The 22154-nt window shown below is 37.4% G+C and overlaps 1 protein-coding gene across 2 annotated transcripts in view; it reads left to right on the top strand.

Moving 5' to 3' along the window:
• The window catches only part of slc25a21 (solute carrier family 25 member 21), a 122877-nt gene that overhangs the window by 1220 nt on the left and 99503 nt on the right, over positions 1-22154 (top strand). The gene's annotated exons all lie outside the window — the stretch shown is intronic.

The following is a 22154-nucleotide window of genomic DNA, read 5'->3' as shown; positions in this document are numbered from 1 at the left end:
TTACGTACACTCGCTTTACGCCGTTTGCGCATGTTTACGCATGCGTAGCCGTGTTTCCCTTTTCGACTAAAGGTAACATTATTTGCACTTCGTGCGACACAGACGCTATCTCAACATACTTAACCTGGACAGGGTTCAAAATGAACCAGTAAACATGCTGTTAATCACCTACATTTTCATGCAGCATCGAGAAATAATATGTATAAAGTTATGTGCCGTTTGAATGAGTTAAGAAATTCAGAGGTACGAGCTTTGACTGAATATTTATGGTGACAAGGTAGACATTAAGTTTCAGTAAACTAAGGAAGTGCAATTTTCTAGCGGTCTCCCTCGGGGTTAACGTAGCAAAAAAGATATATTTATTTTTTTAAAAAGGTCATTAATAGCTAAACTATGTAGAACTATTAATGGTAATGTGTGCATGCAACGTTTTTCATGTCAGGCACAGGCAACAAAGATAACGAAATTAACATTAATTTATCACTGTCTATGTAGACAGAATGCCCCAGATTTATATAAAAGTGGTAGAAATGTTAAATGTAGGTATTTTGATGGGGACATGAGGGATGGACTGGTGTCTCTTGCAATCATTTGAATGTGACGGGAGCCTAATTTTCAATGGGATAGACGGTGATGGGATTTGGATCCATATTCCATTACAAATAACCAGCTGTATTAAATGTTTGAACAGGACTTTAAAGTGTTGAGCGGAAAAATTAAGTGTAGTTACAAAGTGCAGACACTAAGGGGAGACACTTGTAGAGTTCAAAATGAAGGGGATGAGAGGAAAGCAAAGAGGCAGCAACAGAAAAAAAGTGTTGAAAACTGTAGAATACAAGATCCATATTTGAATTGAGTTATACTAAACATGACAATAGATTTGCAAATCACTAGACAATATAGGGTAAGGATTATCCAAATGTTAAATTTCAAAGTAAAATTGTAAGTCAAATTTGATATACGTAGCATTTTTGAACGACTGAAGTTAACACAGTTATGTGATTGTGCTATAAAATGCCACTATTTATCTGGAAAGCGCATAATCCTGGGCTCTTTGTGCTGTTTTTAATTAACTGATTTTTCTTTTCTTTAATTTGCATGCACATGTAAAGCCACTATTACAATAATTTAATGTACAGAAAATTATACTCTCTATTTTACTTTGTCCTCTTTTCTCCAGAATACCTAATTTTGGTAGATTACTTAAGAGAAAACTGTCGAGCTGTTTTAGTTACACATTTCTTGTGGCTGTTAAGGTTTAGTTTGACTTCATGACTACGCTTAGGTTTCTCTCTGCACCACTGAGTTGGTTATGTATTAATTCCCATCATTGCATGAAGCTACTCTTCTCGGACTCCTAAGCAGTGAATATGTCTTCATGGCGATGCGTCCCTGATCATTTTTAAACATTAAGCAGGACTTCAGCTTACTACTCTTGTGTTATGCATTTTAAAATAATAATTGCAAATTATTTTAAAAGTCAAAATGCATGCATAATGTTGGCATTTCAACTTGGGTTAGTGTGTTGTTTTATTCTGCATATAAAAATGTCCATTGTTCTTAACCAGGAAGTTTGAAGGTGTGAATGTTTGTGTGCATTTGTTAACCTTTGCCAATTTAAACTTCAGACTGTTTGTCACTTTCAGCAGTGACTTATTGCAAACTTGGGATATTTACATATTGACATGAAGCATTTGCTCAGTTAAAGTAAAACGGGAATGACCCAGAGCTAAGCATTAGCTCGCGATATGGCAGTTAAAATGTTTGTACAGCTTTCCTGAGCCTCCAGATGGCAAGAGACACTGTCAAACAATTGTCAGTACGTAAACAGATTTGGTGAAACTACCTGTTCTTATTTTAGTTGATTTCAAGAACTATAAATGCTAACATCATGTTTTTTTGTTTTTTTTTTAGAACTGCTTGAAAATTTAAGTGTCCTAATAGTAAGATTGAAAAATCAAAAGTGATTTTCTTAAAACCAGTCAGTGAGGTTTTAATGAGAATGAGACTGCAAAGTAATAGTGCAGCCTCATTCTGCATAGGTGGTAATCAATAAATACAACATTATTCAGATTATGAAACAGTGGTATATGTGCAAAACTTTGCAACATGATTTTTAGTGCATCTTATCTGCTCCTTTACAAGACAGACTGTAACTATCTTTTTTTTGCTTTTTTACATCTGAAAATGTACATTGGAGGTTGACTGTTACATACTGGTCTATGGCCAAGACCGATATTTGAAATTTAGGGCAGTCCATGACCAATATTTTAAAAATACACTATGTGTAATTTGAAAAGTTATGCAGGAATTTTGTGCTGAAATGAGCTGGCTGAAGCAGCAGAAGCAGCTCCTTCTGTAACGCTACTAATATGGCAATGGAGACATTTAAACATGCACCTTAAAAGTCAATGAAAGCCAAGCACCCAGAAAGATCATGCTTCTTTTTCAGGGTTTGTTTTCAACATATTCAACCACATTTTCCCATGTTGCGATGTTTTCTGTTGCTACTGTATTCTTACCCAGCCTTTATCTAATATTGGCAAATACTGCACCAAGAAACCGTCACTGAGAAGATGCCACTGCTGAGGGCGTGCACAGATGAGATAAACGAGCAGAGCTGGTTGCCCACTGCCGAGTGCAACTATGTCAAAAAAACATGTGAGAAATTCACTCATATTCCTTCCCTCTTATTAAAACTCTCTACATGCTTTACGTTCATAATGTTCAGCTCAGATTACCGCCACTTTTTCTCCACCTTTTTTGAAAACACTGAATAGAAGGAACAATCCCTTAAAGAAGAAAAAAACATTTTACTTTTGTTGAAGAGCTTTACATTTTCTCAAACTTTATTCAGAGTACCTGTGATAGTAGCAAGGGCTAAACAAGCTTTAATTTTACATTAGTAAGCTGAAACACTGAAGATTGTTGGCTGGCGTATGTATGGAGCATTTCCTGATTTGGGAAAAATGTATGTATATATTTTATCTCTGACGAGGCCCCATCATGCTCAAATAAACAGATGGCGATTACTGCTGATTTGATCAAATGTCAACACATAGTTAAAAAAACAACAAAAAAAACCATTTTATTGATGCTTATATTTAAAAAATACAGGTCTGATAACTCTCAAAAGCACAATAATTACTCAGTTTGATGTATCTTGTGCAGATGTAGAGAAAACAAGTTTAACATGAGCTCTTTCTTGATTGGTCAATGCAGATAAATACTCCACAAAGTCGGTTACATTAATGTGTTTACCTTTTTTCCGCCATGGCTGTGAGTTTTTGTTTGCAAGAATTATTAAAAGTGTAGAGAACAAGTGTGGATGCTTGACAAAACTCTTTCATCTTCTACACGTTTTTCATGCTTCACACCTAGCTTCACGCCTTGATGATTTTTAATAACGACTGCATTTCAAAGACTGCTCAGAAAGCTTGACGACATCGGGATATTTACATTTGCTCATCATTCCTAATGAGCCATGTTATTTGTTGGCAAACCTTGCCTCTGTTAATTTTTGGTCTTAAGAATCCGTTGCGTGATCCCACGCGATGAAGGGGGGGAAAAAAAGCCGGATGTGTCATCCGATCTGGCACCAGGAACAAGTGCAGATTGTTTCTATTCCATGTTAGTTTTTCCAGCTGAACAAGCTGACTTCTGTTGACTATACGGGATCACAAAACTATTTCCTTATTTTTTAGGCTAACTGATGTTTCAGAGCATTTCAGCAAGTTGAGAGGCATGGTATTTGCTCTTCTGTTGACAAGTGGATGTAAATCATATTCAAGACAGTTTGCCTGTTTGGGTTCTCTCAGTTTGTTGACTATTTAATTGAAAGTTTTGTTAACTTTTAGAGTATATTTTGGGGCAAACGTAGTTGATGAACTTTATTTACTACATTTTTTTTAAAGCTTATTAACAGCACTGTGTTCGACAGCCAGAACGTATAGAGATTAAGAGCTGAGAATCCATCCCAGAGTCACCTTTCTAATGTTGTTCAAGTAAACAATGAAAGAATTATGCTTTTATGAAATGCTAGATACATTATACGGCTTATTTGATGTTACTTGTTACATAGCCTATAGTCCAGCTCTGTTATCACCTCACAGGTCTCCTGGGCGTGCTAACCGGTTGACTTGAACTCCTATCCCGAAGCTGAGGGGCTCTCATCTGTCTTCACTAAGACTGATGGGGGCACGCAGGGGACAGAAGTTTTATGTGAGGAAAATGGGCTTAGTGTTTCTTCATACCTTCACCTCCCCACCAGGACATTTTTTTTCTGCCTTCGGTTTGGTGTTAACAAGAGTGGAGAGATATAATTTATATGCTCCTTTGTCTCTGGGCTTCTTTTAAATGTAGTTCAGGAGCAAACGCTGCATTTGGGCTTTCTAAAGTCTTAGGTTCTCCACAACTGAGCTCCGTATCTGTGTCAAGACGATAAGAAGTAAAAATTATAATCTCAGTTGACATTTGTTTGAGAAGAGATTATATTTCTTAAATTCTGATTATCTTGAGCCCCTAAATAATTCCATATTTTACTTTTTTTATTTATTTGTTTTTTATCATTTTATTAAGACAGTCATGGTTTAAAAAAGGTTTCAGAATTAGACTTATTTTACTTATTAATTACATCTGAAATCAATCTAATTTACAGCAAGCTTTTGTGAAGGCTAATTAAAAAGAAATGCATATAAAAATAGGGACTTTTATATCTAAAAAAAAGTGTATCCAAAGAATGAAACTATTAGAAACAGCTCTAAAATACAGCCCTGAGCCCCTTCACAACCAGTGTTAAACTGAAGCCAAGCAAATAGTTTTTTCTTATTAATTTAAATAAAAACTAGTTCCTTGGTTTGGATAGATCTTACTTGAAAAGGGAGTGTTGGTGCTGAAACCAAAAATGGACTGTTCTTTTTGTTGTTTTTTTTCTACTTTTTCCTGGATCTAGGAACTTGTAAAAATAGCTCGTTTGACAACCTTAGAGCTCTGGTAGGGCTGCAAGTGATTAAATGATCTATCAGACACTACGGTGCCAGTCCATGAAGACTCTTTAAAACCTTACAGGTGATGAAGTAAAGACTGATCCAGCCGACTGTGCAATAAATCTTAGCAAAAAAAAAAAAAATAGAAACATGCTTTCTGATTGTTGACTTGCTAAAGGAACCAGGAGTTCGGTTTGAACTTTCATTGTGTCCAAAATTGTGGACGTCCTAAATGCTTTGGAGAATATTTTTTTACCTAAACTGAATAAATTGATCTCCATTCAAGACAGAGTATTTTTAAGACTTCAACTTTATGATGACTAAGTTGAAGCAGAACTAGTATGAAAGCACAATTTTATCTGTAAATTATCTGGAAAGAAGTAAGAAAACATATTTGCTTTTTTTTCTGGTTGATGTCAGTGCTGGCAAAATCCCATGAAAGTAGAATGAGCTCTCAAATGGGAATCTGGAGTACTTTGCAACTAAGATGGATGGTGAATTGAATGGTTAAGCTCACGTTGTACAAATATGACTGAATCTGCCAGATTGAACAGTTTAAAGCAAACATTGAGTGAACAACATGGGCTAACACTTTTAGAATAAGTGATAAAGTCCTAAGATCATGTAAAGTGGTCCCCATTATTTGTCTTTTTTGTTTTAAATTGTCCAGTGGAGTGAAAAAAAACAACTTTTCCATATGTGTTAACCTCTGCTCTGTACATGCCTTACAAATGTATAAATAATTCACACAAAAACAAGGCTGCCACTCTAAAGAGGCTTTATTTTGAGCTTTTCCATATTGTTTTGTTTGTCCTTGAGCTTTGTCAGATAGCAGATCCTTATCATTGGCATCATCTTTAGCTACTTCAGCCTTCGCAGCTCCTCTAGCAACCTTAACTCCACCATCTGGCATAGTCCAGTCCTCCCTTTCCTGAGAGACATTCATTGGCCTTGGAGAGGTTTACAAAAGTTTTAGCAGTAAGATATGTCAACTCTTTTGTTGCAACTATATCAAAATGTTACTATGACCAACAATATTTGCACTCCAGTCAAATATTGGAGTGCTGGTGCTATAATATAGCACCAGCTATATTAACATAGCACCAGTTGACATTGTGAACATGATATTTTCGGTTTATATTGTCCTTACATTAATGCTGCATTCAATTTGTCCCAGAAATCTGAGTGTTCTAGTTACAAATCTGAAAATCACTGGGATTTTCTATTTGTTTTGGTGCCAACTACAATTAGCAATACATCATTATGACATATTATATCTAGAGACATAGTTATATCAACAACCTTTCCTACATGTCTGTATGCTTGAAACTCTATTGAATACTAAACCTGGGACTTATTGTCCTCCCAGTCAGAATTTCCACATCAAGAAGAGGATTTTTTTAAAAAAATCTTTTTGTTCCAGTAAATGCTTTTTTTCTCTTGGAACCAGAACACTTAAACAATAAGTGTTTACAATATTGCCCATTACAATATTGAATAATGGGTCATCATTATGAATGAGAGGACTGTTTTTGTGTTAAAAACCTGCCTTGAACTTAGTGGTGAAAAACACCTTTTTTTGTCATTTTGATGTCATTCGCATTATGTCCACAAGGGGGTAGTAGCTCCATGCTGGATGCGTTTTATGGGAGAGGTATGTAAAGTTTTTTAAGTTTCTGTCGTTACTTTCAGGTACAGGGAGATTGATGCTTGACTGCTCTGCAACTTGTCATTGGGGTCTAAACAGAAATAAGAACAAAAACTAGAGGCAACTTGTAAATAAAAATAAAATCGAAATGGAAGCTGAATTCTTAAAGAAAATAAACAATGATGAAATAAAGAGTGCAGTAACTGTATAAATAGCTAATCTATCTAGTTACACGATCTTTGCTGTAATGTCTTTTTTCTAAGTCCTTTGTTATTTCCTCGCTGGGAGCTTTTTCTTTTTTTTTTTTTTTTTAAACTCCATGAGTAAATCGATCCGTCTCCAGCAAATGGACTGTGACGACATGAGACAGATGTGATTGCCGCAGCTCTCCCTCCAGACTGTCAGAGCCTCGCTCCGGCTGCACCGCAACCCTTTCCATTTAATTGGTTTTAAACAGGGGGGGGGGCTGAAATCAGTCGAGGAAGAACAAATAAAGCCCATTACCCTAAATGAAAGAGAGGAAGAAAAGAGGAGAGAGAGGAGGAAAATAAAATAAATAAAGTTGAAGAAAATGCACGTGCGCGCGTTGTGCCAGTTCGCGCGCGCACTTGCACTTTTCAGCTTTTTTTCCCTCCGCAATTCCCTCGTGGCAGCAACCAATCACAGTCGAATTAGGACTAATATTTATTTCCAGAAACAATTGTACATGTTTCGGGAGAGGAGGGCTTTGATTGAACTCCTGGCGGACATGTTGTGGACAGATGTTTAGATGACCTCATGTTTGAAGTAATGTTGGTTCTGGATGGATCTGCTTGGCTCCCTCTGCTTCCCATCTTTTTTGTCTTCAGTCCTCCTGCGCAGTGCTCACATTTTGATGTGTGCTTTGGCTCTCATTGAATGCCACCCATTTACTTATTTTTTTTTTTTTTGGTTCCATCCTTGACAGACAGATGTTCAGGCATGCTGAGACGGTTAAAATGGGCCATGATGGTGGTGAAGGATGGCTACTTAACCGGGCACACGTGTGCTTTGTTGTAGACATGTCTGTCCTGCAACGAGGTCAGGATTCATCATCAGCGCAGCTCCGCTGTCATCCTCGTAAAAGCACGAGAAAAGAGTTTTCCTCTTGATGGACCTACCAGTTCTTTGGCAATATGTGACTTTCTCCAAATGATTAAGTTGATCGTGCTTTAGTTAAAGTAACCCCTCATTTAAGAATGGAACAAAAAAAAAAAGAAAATAACATGCTAATCAATATCAAAATAAGCATACGAATTAATGATCGTTTCTCACTAATTATAAATGTTAATCAAAATGTCAGGAGAAGTTAGATGAACGGGAAAAGGGTCTTATTGATTCAAAGAGTGCCGAAGAAGAATGATAACGGTGTTTAATGTTAATAATGAACCGAAGCGCATTTGTAAAACATGTGTAACAATTTAAAAGTCACGCAGATTAACTAACTTATTTATCGTCTTTTCATTGCACGGCTATCTACAACTACAACATTTCGAGTCGAAAGTAACCGCTCTGTTTTATTTTTGGGAAATATGGTCATGCTTGTGGTTAAAGAAATATCTCTATATACACAAATACTCACACACGCATTACCTCTAAATAAAGCAATTGCATCTCATTTCCTTGCCTTTCTTTTTATACAGTATACTTGCAGATAAAAATCTATATCGAAATATTGATTTCATATTTCCCTACATTAAAATATGACATAAACAAGAAAGAAATGGTCTTAGTTTTTCTCTTTTTGTTATATAACACTCATCAGTTTTAATTGAGGTGGCCGCTCTCATATTTATATCTACGCTAGATGGTAATTTCAACAACGCTACTTATGTTTTTGTACATCTAAAAAGCACAACCAAAAAAAAGCGTGCAAGTTTAAAACTGATAATGTTTTTGAAGACAAGTGTCCTCCAGGTTGTAGAATAGATCTACAAACTTATATTGAGGGCATAATTAACTTTAAGTAAAAAGGGGGGAAAAAATAATGAATGCATGGGTTCATTCTGAGATCTTGACGTTATCTCAATGATTAATGAGAATGGTTCAGTAAATGGGTTTAGAGGAGCGCCTTACTCACCGCGATCTGGTGTTGCGCGGGCGGCCTGAGTGTGAAGCGTGACGGGAAGGAGGGCGCGCGCGGTTTCAGGACATCAGCGCAACATCGAAAAGATCACACGCACCGCATTACGTCAGTTGCCAACAAACAGGAGCGCGTGGACGCATGTACTTCTGTAACGGGCAATTACACTCAACCGGAATAGATGACGTATGAACACTGATGGGATTATTACAGTGCAATATTTCAGTATTACAGCCTGATAATGACCTTTAAAAAAAAAAAAAAAAATCAACGCAAAAACCAATTGGAACATTTCCCCAAATAAAACGTGTATTTTTACTCAAACGCATAGTAATGGTGTTATGGTGCAATAGTTTCAAATAAAAACCCAAAGGTGGTTTTGTTGATCTATGACGAATTGTTGGAATAAAACAAGCTGTTGTAGGACGCAGAAAAATAGAAGAAGACATGCACAGAAGACTCAGAATAAATAAAATGTCAAATTGAATAAATGTAAAGAAAAAAATGAATGAATAAAACAAAACCTTTATAATAGCAAGCATAGCTTATTTCCTTTGATCATAATACACAATCGACCAGTTTTCTGCTGAATGGCAAGACTATGAACAGTTTTCAGTCTTTCAGTTTCTTTAATGAATTGAGCATTTATGTTTTGAATGTGCTAAACAATGTCAAGTTTCAACTAATTTGTTTTGTAGATAAAGTACACCTTAGCTACGTGTTAGTTTATCGTAAGCCAGAATTGTTAATAGTTTATTTTAAATAAGGCTTCAGAATAAACATTCACTTATTAGAATTTTATATAATACCACTACAAGAATGTGTCTGTGTGTGTGTAACAATTCAGGCAAATGACACAGCTGCTTTCAGACACTAACAATGAATAATCTAATATTAATAACTAAACGTTGTCATGGTTGCAGCTGATTCAGGGTTGTAATACAATGCTGTCTCTTTATCATGGGCTCCTATTTCACCACATCATTTAGCTGTCCAGGAGCACAAGTTATTATAATATGATTAGCGTGAAACGGCCTTGGAGGAGGACAGACGTAAATGAAAAGCCGACATCACTCAAAATTTCCAGGGTACCAGAAAACCGAACGCAAACACTGTACAGCACATGGCAATGTCAATAAAAGTGGGAGAGGAAATCAGCTCAACAAGCAATGCTTAATTGAGCACTTACACTAAGTAGGGAAGGAGCAGGGAAAAAAAGAGACAAAGTATGCAGTTGTGGGAATTGGCTGTGTGTATGGCTGCATCCATCTGGAATATGTATTTATGAAGAAAAAAGTGAGTGTGTGTGTGGAGGGGGTTGTGTTGTAATGTAAGAGTCAGGTTTGTGTTCTGTTTGTTTCTGCGTGTTGGGCATTTCTGTGACATATATTTGCTGGTAAGGAGGCTATAATTGGATGGGTTTGTGGGTGGAAATCTACATGTAAGCAGTGGTGTATGTGTGAGGTTTTTTGTGTTTTCGTGTATTTGGATTATGTTGTGATGTGTGTGTTTATTTTTGAGTTGTCAGCTTTGGTATTTATGCTCAGTTTAAACAAATCTTTAAACAGTCTTTACCTTCAAAGTAGAGACTGGGCCGCTGTCATCGTTCCTTTCATGTATATAACCTTGATGTTCGATCACCAATATTTAGGTTACTACACAGAGATTAAAACATATCAGAGAAACAACAAATGCAAGAATAACACTTTTTGTTTCATCTGGATTTCGCTTCTCAACAGCCACAACATGCTTTCTGTTTATTCTCCAACACTTTGTTCCTTATGAACTCTGACGTGTGTTGAAAACTCTTGAATTGGGCATTTAACCTCCTGCCCCGCAACCCGTATCTACGGTTGGTAGCAGGTCAGACACACGGGGTCGTTCTCTTGCAGTAAAGGTTAATGCTGGATGAATTGCTAATCCTGCTTTTTTTCCCCCCTCTTTTGATTTGCTATTGTTTCAGAAAATCTTCATAAACAAAAAGGTCAGGGTCATAGCAAACATTTCTTCTTCTTCTTTTTATTTTTTTAGATCTGATTTTGACAGCAGAGTTCATATCCAATAATTACAAGTCCTTCATGCTCTTGCTGCAAGCACTGATATATAAATAAACATAATAAGTACTGTCAAAAAAACAAAAACATGAAACCCCTGAATTACATGCCTGTTTTAGTGCGTGTGGGCGTGTGTGTGTGTGGATGTTTGGTGTGCTGATTCTCTGGATGAGCTAGAGATTTACAGCACAGGTCTGACCAGCGAGCGTCTGCCAAAAACTGTCATTCCTTCTCCCCTTTTTAGCCCTGCAGTCGGGAGGCCGGGTTAGCCATTTTTGGGTTAACTCTATCAAGAAGAACAGCACTTTGGGCCAATGCAGTAATTATAATGCAATTTGTTGGGCTCAGGGGCCAATTTATGCCATTTCAAAGGATCAAGTCTATCCTCTGCCTGGTGGCCATGCTGGTAGATGTCTCAGGGCAAGGCTTTAATTAGGGAAGCTCACATTTTGAGACACTTTGCATTATTTCTGACCTCCTGTGGTTGGACGATGACATAATTTTGGGAAAGATACTGGCAGAGGATGAGGGGCGGGGGGTGGATCTGATGATTTAATGAGAAACAAAGCTGAATGAAAGGTCGTGTATGGAATTTGTTTACCATTATCATTTTGAAATCAAAGTCGTGCAGCGAAATCAAAGCAGACACGTGAAAACGTCACAGTCTGGAAAGAGTTTCTGAAGAGCTGTGGGAGGAATCCACCAGTTCTCCTCAATTTGTTTGAAATAAGAGCGAGTAATGAAGATTTTGAGGACGCTGCCAGCTTGCTGAAAAGAGCAGTGTGTTAGCGTCTTAATGTTCATCTGCTGCGACCCTGAGGACACTGATGTGTGCTTGAAATTGGTCTGGTTTTCATTTTGGATTAAAGGGCAAAGTTTAACATCTGTGCAAATTAGGAGGAATGGAAAAAACTGGCTATTTAATTAGGTGCACAGCTGGTTAATAAGCCTTTTATCCAACTATTTAACAATTTTTAAAGTCGGAGGTATAGAGGGCAGAAGAGAGCTTTTTTACTTCTCCTTTATAGTATGCGAAGGGAGAAATCTGTATTTATCCCTGTAGTACTTTTAGCATAAAGGCCTGGGAAAGATCATGGTCTTTAAGCCAATATCAAGATGGATAAGTTCACTGATTCTTTTCCATGTACTTGCGAGTGAGTTCAGTTAGCCAAGATGTTCTATCCTCAGAATAGGAGATGATCGCATCACATCTGGGTTCAGTTTGTCACAGGTATCCTTGGAAATGTTAATATTTCCAGCAGACGTCTTCATTTAAGCTGAAATTTCTCCAAGCCTTCATTCAACACATGGATACTTGAAAACCGCTTGCTCTCCACTGCGGTCCAAATCATGACTCAGGAGTGACACAAAATATTTTTTGCGGTCTGCGTGAGTTTTAAAGACAAGAGTTCCCACTGAGATGCGTTTGACGGCACAGAAAAGCGCCACTGTTTACGATGTTTGAGGCGAGTCGCGAATAAAAGAAGAGCGGCGGCCGAGAGGTGGGACAGTAAAACCTCATCAGCGGTTTGACACTGTGCGTTTAACACGGACCAGATTCAGATTCTAACTGAATGATGACTTGGAGTAAAAGAAAAGTACTAAAGTTCATGGCCACCATTGTATCTTTTTTAAATTTTTTATTTTTTTTACCCCTCCAGGGGGTCTTTTGTGGGCTCTAGTGTCCCTTATATGATAGTAGGCTGACAGGAGAGGGGGGAAGACATGCGGCAAATGTCGTCGGGTCCGGGAGTCGAACCCGCGACGGCCGCGTCGAGGACTCGAGGCCTCCAAATACGGGTCGCGCCAACCACTATGCCACCACGGCACGCCCATTGTATCTTTTTATATACATTTAAAACACAAATTTCTGTTTATTTGACACATTTTTCTAAAAGCCTTGTGCTCATGTTTTCTTACACTTTGTTCACTAAAACTAAAAAGATGATTAAACACTAATATTTTAACAGTGATGATAAGATAAACTTTAAAATAAATTTATTATTTTGATTTTTTTGCATAGTAAATAAAATTACAGGGCAAACGGCTTATAAATTTCTCTTTCTAAAATAATTTAGATAATAATTTATTACATTAAATAATTTATTTAATGTAATACAAGTTGAATATGCTGATGTCTGGTGTCAGTTAGTCAGGCCATTATCTGGCTGAATATTCTTTTTGCTGTTGTACTTTTTAAAAATAAAACATGCATATTGAGTAACATTATTATTACTGTTTAACACGTTAATGTTAGGTGTCCGTCAGGCTACCTGCCATCATCTTAATAAAAAAAAAATCTGTCTGTGTGTGTGTGTATATATATATATGTATGCTACTAAATTCTTAGTAGCACCTTTCTGCTCTTTACACAGAAACATGAGGATTTGTTTATTTTATTCTTTTGAAATCATTTTACAAATGTTTAAACATTTGATTTATGCCAGAATGCCAGAAAAAAAAGCATTGGATGATTTTGGTAATTTTAGCTGGTTGATTAAACAATTCAGTTCAAATTAGCTGGTCTACCTGCAGTCAAAACAGTTTTATCATTATAAGAATGATTGTTGGTGCTCTATTAGTTTAGTCGAAACATTATTTCTCTCTTTTTTTTTTTTCAGACGAGAATATGTCCAAACAGTCAAATGTTGCTTTCTCTTGAGCAAGAGAAAAGTGTAGTAGCCTTCTTCCTTTATTCCAGCTGACTGGCAGTATGCAGCAAGATGTGGAGGGGGGGAATGGGCAGCGCTGCTCCACATTGCCAGCAAAAACTCCAGTTACTTTTTCACCGTCTCTGACATCTCCAACAAAATATCTTTCAACCGTACAAAATGCTAGAACTAAAGTTTTCTTTTGCTTTTGTGTCTTTTTAAACCCTTGCTATACCTTTATACCAGTAACCATATGTGTAGTGAGGATGCTAAGCAACTAATCAGACAGTCTGGCAGAGGCATTCTTGATAAGAACCACCTGCAGGCTCATGTAGGCTGACGGCTGTTTCTGCAGTGAGACACTGATGTTAAAATCCTCAAAATGAGAAAGTAGTTTCAAAGATAGAAGAAAGAGCAACTCTTTTGAAAATCCCAATGTAACTTCAGTGATGTATCAGAGCCTATAATTTTCTCAGCTTTTTTTTCCTGTCTTTTATTCTGACTTAGACACGGGCTGCTATGATACCGTACTGGTATTCTGACATGGAGTGAAAATACTATAGATTCATGGTGCTTTATAGACATGATGCTCTAGCTTGTTAATTGTAGTTTAAAATGGTGATGCCATTATAAAAGTCATGAGTTGCATTTCTTTACTATCCACAGCACGATTGTGTGTATTTTTGGTGACCATAAATACTTCTAAACAGAGAAAAGTGAGTAATTGTTTTTCAGACAGCTGATCGGCACTGCTGGATTACTACAGCCAGGTAGAAACAACCACAGTTAAAGTTATGGGTAGTTCGCGTTCATTTCTACATCAAGACAATTTTATATTTCTTGTTGTTCTGTTTCTTCTTGAAAGCGAGCTAAAATTAAGCACCCCTCTTTCAGCCAGCTGACTGGCAGTGCTCAGCAATATGTGAGGAAGGGTCAGCGCTATATTTCTCTGGTTTTTTTAAGTAGTTTTTCTGGTTATCTCGTTAAAAGGACTTTAAAATGTGAGGTGGGAAAGGTGTGTCGGAAACCTTAAAGGCTTTCTGACAGCTTGGTAAACTTTGATGTCATTTAGTGACCTATTCCTATTTGATTAAAGCTTTCTGTCTTCCAGCATTTAGTTTTTTTTTTTCCTCTTTGATTCTTTTCCAGGTTTATACTAGCTGTGTAAGAGTAAGAGGAAAGTTGTTCAAAAATTTCTCCCCGTCTCCTTTCTATGCCGCACAAGAAGAAATCTTTCAAGGGCTCCATTGGTGTTCTGCTCTTTCCTGAATTGCGGTACTCTCGGGTGTGTTTCATAATGGTACTTGGACCGTTGCAGCCTGATGTATCACACCCGAGGGAGAAACTGCGCTCCGCACCAATCTATCAGTCCCCAGTTTGAGGAAGACGAAATGACACGCTCATACGTCTGCGATTATAGCCCCGTCATATTCAGAGTTTGCTTTAATTTGAGGCTACATGGTCTTTTTTTCCTATTGAGGCACACCTCATATGTGATCACACACAAGCTAACATGGTTTTGCAAATTTCGATTTCATTGTGCTTACTCAGGAAACGCTCCGTTAGTAGAATATTTGCTGCTGGATTATTTTATCGTAGCCATTTTTAAGCTGCTGTGTAAACATAAGAATGTAAGCAAAGCCCCTATTAGACCACCAGTTGCCTGTATGCTTTATTTTAGTAGTTCATTGGTATTTACAGCACCCACTTTAGTACATTTATTATTCTAACTGTAATAATGACTATACAAATATTACAAATTTTTCCTAAATTCAATTTCTACATTATACAAAAACTCTATAGCTTTTGGTTTGTCTTAAGTGGGAAGGAGACAAGGTAATTACCCTTGGGGCAATTAGAGAAAGGGGCTGAGGGAGTAGCAAGTCATTTTCTAACCCAAACATCCTGGTCCGAGGGGCCGGAGTGGCTGGAAAGCCTCCCGGAGGCTGCTGGCTGGCTCGCTGGGAGCCGTTCGCAGGGAAGCAGATCAGGGTTTGTTTTCTTTCTCCAGAGGCAGGCCCCTGAAACTTCTGCCAGATGAACAGCACCTGAACGCCAGCAGCTCTCCCGCTGCAGTCGGCAGAGGGAGCGATTCACTGTACTTGGCCGAGTGCGCCCATGTGCATGCAATCCTGCAGACAGCTTCATCGCATTAGCCAGCGCCGAAGATCAGAGACGAAGCATGTTGCTGGGTGTTATTTTCATGCAGCCTCCGTTGGGCGGTCTGACAGTGTTTGTGTGGCTCTCTAAACATGCACAACCACTACAGTATTGTTGGGCCACTACTTCCAACTTTCGGAACAGTAACAACAAAGAATCCCTGCTAATCCTTGCGGAAAAGTGAACTTTGAAGGAAAACATAGTGCAGTGTTGCATGACTTTTTGTTTGGTGCATTTTTACCATGTTCTCCCTTTTCGATAAATTATTCAAAAGAAATTATTCCATTCATTGCCATTTGGATTCAACTACCAATGTCATACTATAAAGGTTTTAATATTTAGATGATTTAGGGAATGTAAATAGACAAATAATACAAGTTCCTAAATATATATTTTTAAAATGTCTTTTTTGGTTTTATTTTGCCATATTTATTTAGAAAGAATATTTCATCTTGCAGAATGATAAATAGAAAATCTCTCTGAAATTATAAATTCTGGCATTTCCTGCAGCAGATTACAACACTGAGGAAAAATTCTTAAGAATCTGCAACAAAGAATTATTACATATCTCATTTCCCTTTTGCTCTTTGACAAGACAGACAAAACCTCCACATCTTTCTCTTTCACTATAGAGGTGGATAATATAAGAAGATATAATTTTTTAAAATAAAAATCCATTTAAAAATATAACCCCATCTGACTTAAGTATTTGAAAGGAAAAAGTTGTGATATACTTGTAAGGTTTCTTCAATCATTACATTTTTCCTTCATTCTTTGTACAGGAGCTTTTCCGTGATTGATCATTGATTTATTTTCATTACGAACAGAAGCCACGCTACATTGTGTTTGTGAGAGCGAGAAAGTAGTTGGTGTTGCACAGTTCTGCTGTCAAACAAGATTTTCATTTTGTCTATTCAAAGTAAAGACAATATGCTTATATATTAGAACAATTAACTTGGTTTCCTGTAGTTTGAGCCCAGAAGTTTTACTCTGAACAAAGAAATTAAATTCTGTCAAAACTGAACTTTAAAGAATCGGCTGACAACAGAGGCCCTCCTACTTGGACTCCAAAAAAATTGGACTGAATTTCAATTTTATATGCAAGGGCATTTTCAGTTCTTTAAAATGTTTGATTTTGAAACGTTAGATAATCAGAGTGAATGTATGGGTATACTCACTCTTGATAAATGATTATTACAAACATAAGGTTTTAATTCTTTATTCTGAATGATAAGTCAGGCACTCTGCCTAAAGATAGATTTGTAGAGGTTGTAGTTCTTGATTCAGTCGTCTTTTGTTCGATTCCCGGTCTTGGACCATTTGTGGCATGTTTTCAATTTCTCTTTCCTCCCAATTTCCTCTCCATTTACTGTAAAATAAAATCCACTAAAAAAAAGAGATAGGTGAGCTAAAGTTGTGGCATCATATTTAAAAAAAATAATAATTAGGCTAGTTGTTCTACCTAAGGTGGATCAACAAAATATTAAACGAAGGCTTAATTTTGTTTAAATTAATAATACGGCTTTTATAATATGTATCTTAATTATATGTATGTGATTTCTTGGTTTTCTGTTTTTAATGCGTTTACAAAAATCTCAAACTTTTTTCCACATTGTCATGGCGTGATATTTGTATGTTCGTTTTTTGAAGAAAGTGATTAATTCAGTACAATTTGGAATAAAGCTGTCTCATAACAAAATGTGAATACTTTCCAGATGATACCAATACCTTCATTTTGTTTGTGTATACAAGCACTGGTATCATTTTAAGCTAATTGTTCAGACTTAATTTTTAAAATTTGTCTGACGCTAAAACATTTATTCACTTTCCTAATATATGCCAATAACATACTTTCATTCTTATTTTTACGAGGCAAGGTTCCCTTTTGATCTGCAGCACAGAGCTAAATTAAAATTCATCAAAAGTTGCATACACTGACCAGCAGTGACACAAAGAGTGTACAGAAACTGTTGCTGTTCATAGGAACGACAAAAAGGGAAGCCAAACTGAGAATGTGGGTTGAAAAAAAGAAGAAATCTGTAAGGTATTTGAATGGCAACAGAATAAAAGATGGATGGAGCAGGTAGCCTTGTAGACCTCCTCTGATTCAGACACGGTTTCTGTTTAAGAATCACTCAATAAGTCGAGTCACAGCACTGACAGAATGGACTAAGGAGCCCTTCAGAAGCTTAACAGCTTGTGAGTGATACCCAACAGGAAAGAAACAGGTTAGAAAGCTCCACTTGAAGACTCAGGTGAGGATGAAATAGATGTTTTTTTAATGTAAATAAATCGAGTTAGGGCAAAGTGAGCTGACTGAATGATCAACGTTATCTCCTCATTTGTCACTCTAGTGAACCCGGCCTCCTCTTCTTTGTATTTTTACACGCTCTAAACCTCCATCAGGGCTGCCAAGAGAGAATAGTAGAAGTGTTTGTATTCACGACTGAGTGAGAATTGGTTTTGGCTTACTGACAAGAATTTCTACGCTGGATCATATCATTTTGAAGGTTTTCGGCAAATTAGCTTGATTAGAACAACGCTCCACTCACACTTCGGCCAGAAGCCTCTTTCACCTACGATGGTTTTGGTTTCAAACCAAATGCCTCCGACTTAGTTTCGGTAGGCTTAACGCAGAAGAAATGAATGAAAGAAAAAAGAAATTCTAGTGTTCACGTTTCGATTTGCTTCCTTCGGTTCTGAAGTAGAGCGGAAGGATCGGTAGCGTGGGTTTTATGTCGTTTAGGGTTTGTACAGTATTTTGATTTTTTTTTCCTGGGATGATTGAGTCTTGCCATCAGCTTTCTAAAAATAACAAGCTGCGCCTGCCAAACTTCCTACATAATTAGTGAAGTATTTCACACTTTGCAAAACATCAAAATGCAAAATCGGTAAATTAAGCATGGTCTGTGTGGAGTGGGTGGGGACTTTTTAGAGGAGACATGGCTGACATCCAGTGCAGCACATGGTCACTCCTAAAAAAGCGTAAAAAAAAAAAATAAGGAAATATACACAAAGCAGCAATGCTGGCTATTTCCTGTTATACGGCTACAGTACTACAAGAAATCTGAATTGGAGATCATTTGTTCATATTTATTTATCATATAGCCTTCTATTTTATATTTACAAACACCCGGATAGACATGAGAAGAATGTGTTAAAGTATCTTTTAAGGAGCCATGAATGGGATTTCTAAACAGAAGGAATGTTATTGCACTTCCTGGGTGGGTCAGGCAGAATTTTAAAACCCAATCAAATGCTGAGCTTTAAATAGGATCAAAATGTGTTTGGTTTGGAGTGTAATTTGTATAAAGTTCTCATTTGTGTTGTCTGTGCATGTGAAAAAAAGAAGAAAAAGCTTTGTAGTCCTAATGAAATTAAGTCCTTCATCCAGACTCGCGAGATTAAGGTCAGGAAAATTCTTGACTTGCAGCATATTGCACATGGGTTATAAAGGTTCAATACCAACCTGTTGATTCTCTGCTGGATATACAGAGCTGTTCAAAATCCCCAAAACATGAACCTTTATGTATCAAAATGTTTTTATGATATTTCAACAAGTACACACATACCGTTTTTGAAAACGTTGTAATTTTTCACAAATTGTTACGTTGGAGTCACATGTCAAAGTATTGCATTGGATTTTGTGTAATGGGCATTTGTATTCAGCTCCCTTTACTCTGATGCCCCCAAATAAAACCTACCTAAAGTCTACCAGTGTGTATTTCAATGTCAGTATAAAAAGAGCAGTTCTGTGACAACCTTAGAGGTTTGTTGCAGATAAAAGGAGAACAAACATTAGTAAACTGTATTATGAAGACCAAGGAACACAGCAGGTGGGTTAGGAATAGGATTGTGAAGACGTTTTAAGCAAGGTTTGATTTTAAACAATGTTCAAAGCTTTTAAAATCTCACACTGTTCAATCTATCTGAAACTGGAAAGAGTATGACACAATGTCAGATCTACCAAGAGATGACCATACTAGGCCAGAAGAGTTTTAATCAAGGAAACAAACAAGAGATGTCACTCAGAGGGGACATCAGAGATCCACAGCCCAGGCGGGACGATCTGTTGTCAGGACAACTATTGGTTGTGAACTCTACTCAGCTGATCTTTATGGAGGAGTGACAATAAGGAAGGTATTGTTTTAAAGAAATACAGGTCTCCTGCAGTTTCCATAATGTGATGACAACACACAGTGTTTAGAAGAAGATGTGCTGGTTGAGACCAAAATTAAACCTTTTAGCCTACATGCAGAATGCTTTGAGTGGCAGAAAACTGACATGCACATCACCCTGAACAAAACATCCCTATGATGAAACATGGTTGTGGCAGCATCATGCTGGAGTACTTTTCCTCAGAAAGGTCACAATCAGGAGCAAATGCAGGGCTTAGAAAAGAACCTATTAGAGGCTGGAAAAGACTAAGAGAAAGCTGTTACAAGTTCAGCTTTCTGTAGAACAACAATCCTAAGCAAACAACCAGAGCTGTGATGAAATGGGTTAGTTTGAAGCATGTGTGGTAGAAGAACCCAGGCAAAGTCCAGTAGCAAGACATAAAATTGGTAGTTCAGTCATTCTCTGTCCAAGCTGAGTTTAAGCTATTTTACAAAAATGAATTTTAGTCTCTAGGGATTTAAATCGGGTAGAGTACCCTCTTTTCTCTAAAAAAAAAAAGAACTCCAGCTGTAAATGGAACAAAAAGTGGTTCAATTGACTCACAAATGGTCAATCCAAATAAAAGCCACAAAATCAGCATCAAAGTCATAGTTGTTGCATGATAAAATCTTAAAAAGTTGAAAGGATATGAATATTCATGATGCACAACTTAATACACGGGTTCTGACCACTATGCCGTCAGCCCTCCAGCCCCGAGTCATCAAGGCCAAGCCATCAGAGCCAAGCCATCAGAGGGAACTGTCACCATGTCCACTGTTGCACTCTGGAGAGTTGAACTTGACTAAAACATATGTTTTCAATTTTAATAGCTCTCCATTCTCCCCCCACACCCCTGCAGATGGCTCGAAGGGGGGGAGGGGTTGCCTGAGAAGCTGCGTTTCATGTAAGAATAATTTGCGCTAAGTAGCTGGGCGATCTGTTTGTTACGCTAGAGCTGACAGTTTGTTTATGTTTCTTGAGGAGTATGATGGATGGAGCAGGAGTTGATGCTAATTAGACTAAATTGTTGCGAAAAATGCTGAGGGTCTGCGCTGCACCTCTAAGGCCAGTTTCCATTGTTCTTGCGTCTTCGCATTCTGGACGTAAATGAATGGAGTTTGGGCCCATTCATCACGGCAGCGGGCGTCTCGAGCAGGAACCAAACGGCTCGAACTGGATGGAGTAGTTTGAGGAGAGGGATGTGACTGTAGGGCGGGGAGAAGACCACTGCAGTGAAGAAGTATCACTTTCTTTCCCCCTGTTCAATTAAATGAGACACAACCTGATTCCAACCGGCCATGAAATTATGTTTACTCATGAGAAAGCTGAAGGTTTTACCCTTTGCAGATTGACATATTTGGTCAGTGCCCATTTTACAGTGATGATGCTTGTTGTATCTTATAGTTCATGTTGCATTTTGTGCATAAAAACAAATAAGTAAACAAACTTGGAAAATAATTTTTCACATACTTTACACTTTTTTTCTCATGGTCTGAGATTATACTTAATTTTTCTGAAATATTTATTTTTATTTTTACTGATATACCTGAGTCAGGTTTGTAGACCAACAATCTCCTATTCCATTCTGGCCATAATTTTCAATAGGTCACTCCAAGACATTGACTTTGTTGTCCTTAAGCTGCTAGGTTACTAATTTGGTCTACCTGGATAACTTTGCTTATTGTTCCCTTGTAAGACCCATTTGTGTTCAGGCTTCAGCTTCCTGCCTGACGTATTCAGTTGTTGCTTCAATATTTCTACATATTGTTTTTTGACGTTAAGCAGCTCACAGCTCTTCCAGGGCTGCAGCATGTACTTTCGGGGCAGCACTCCATCTAAACAGCAACAGAAGCATTGAGCAGATTCTGCAGAGAACTTACCATTCAACAATTAGTCTAAACCTTGTCTGGGAAGAGTTGCAGGATTTAAAAATGAAATATCTTCTAGATTTTATTCAGATCTATCAGACACAATCACACTGAAGAAAGAGCTGCATTTTGTACAAACTATTATTAGAATTATTTGAATTGTAAATTACTCGGGTGTTTTGATGTGGGGAAAAAAAACAAAAACATGTCTGACTCATAAATGCTTTAATGTGCATCCGGAACAGGCGGCTGGTACACCTTTCCCTAAATCAAGTATGCTTTTAGTCTGTATGTAATCTGCAAATGTATGTATTCATTTATGGCAAAACCTACAACAAACAGAAAACTTCATAGATGAAGATCTTTGAACAGCATAAAATGTAGTCCTTAGTGTTTCAGCTGCTTTTTGCGCATCTGCAATATTAGCACTGTCTCTTTTTCCCTATAAAGTTTACTGTAAAGGACAGAAATCATGGTACACTTTGAAGAACCTACATTTGCTGTCAACAAAATAATATACATGTACTGT

This window comes from Xiphophorus maculatus, chromosome 19 (assembly GCF_002775205.1).
Source record: "Xiphophorus maculatus strain JP 163 A chromosome 19, X_maculatus-5.0-male, whole genome shotgun sequence".
Lineage (NCBI taxonomy): Eukaryota > Metazoa > Chordata > Actinopteri > Cyprinodontiformes > Poeciliidae > Xiphophorus > Xiphophorus maculatus.
Note: the sequence above shows the minus strand (reverse complement) of the source record. Positions and strands in the feature narration are given on the sequence as shown.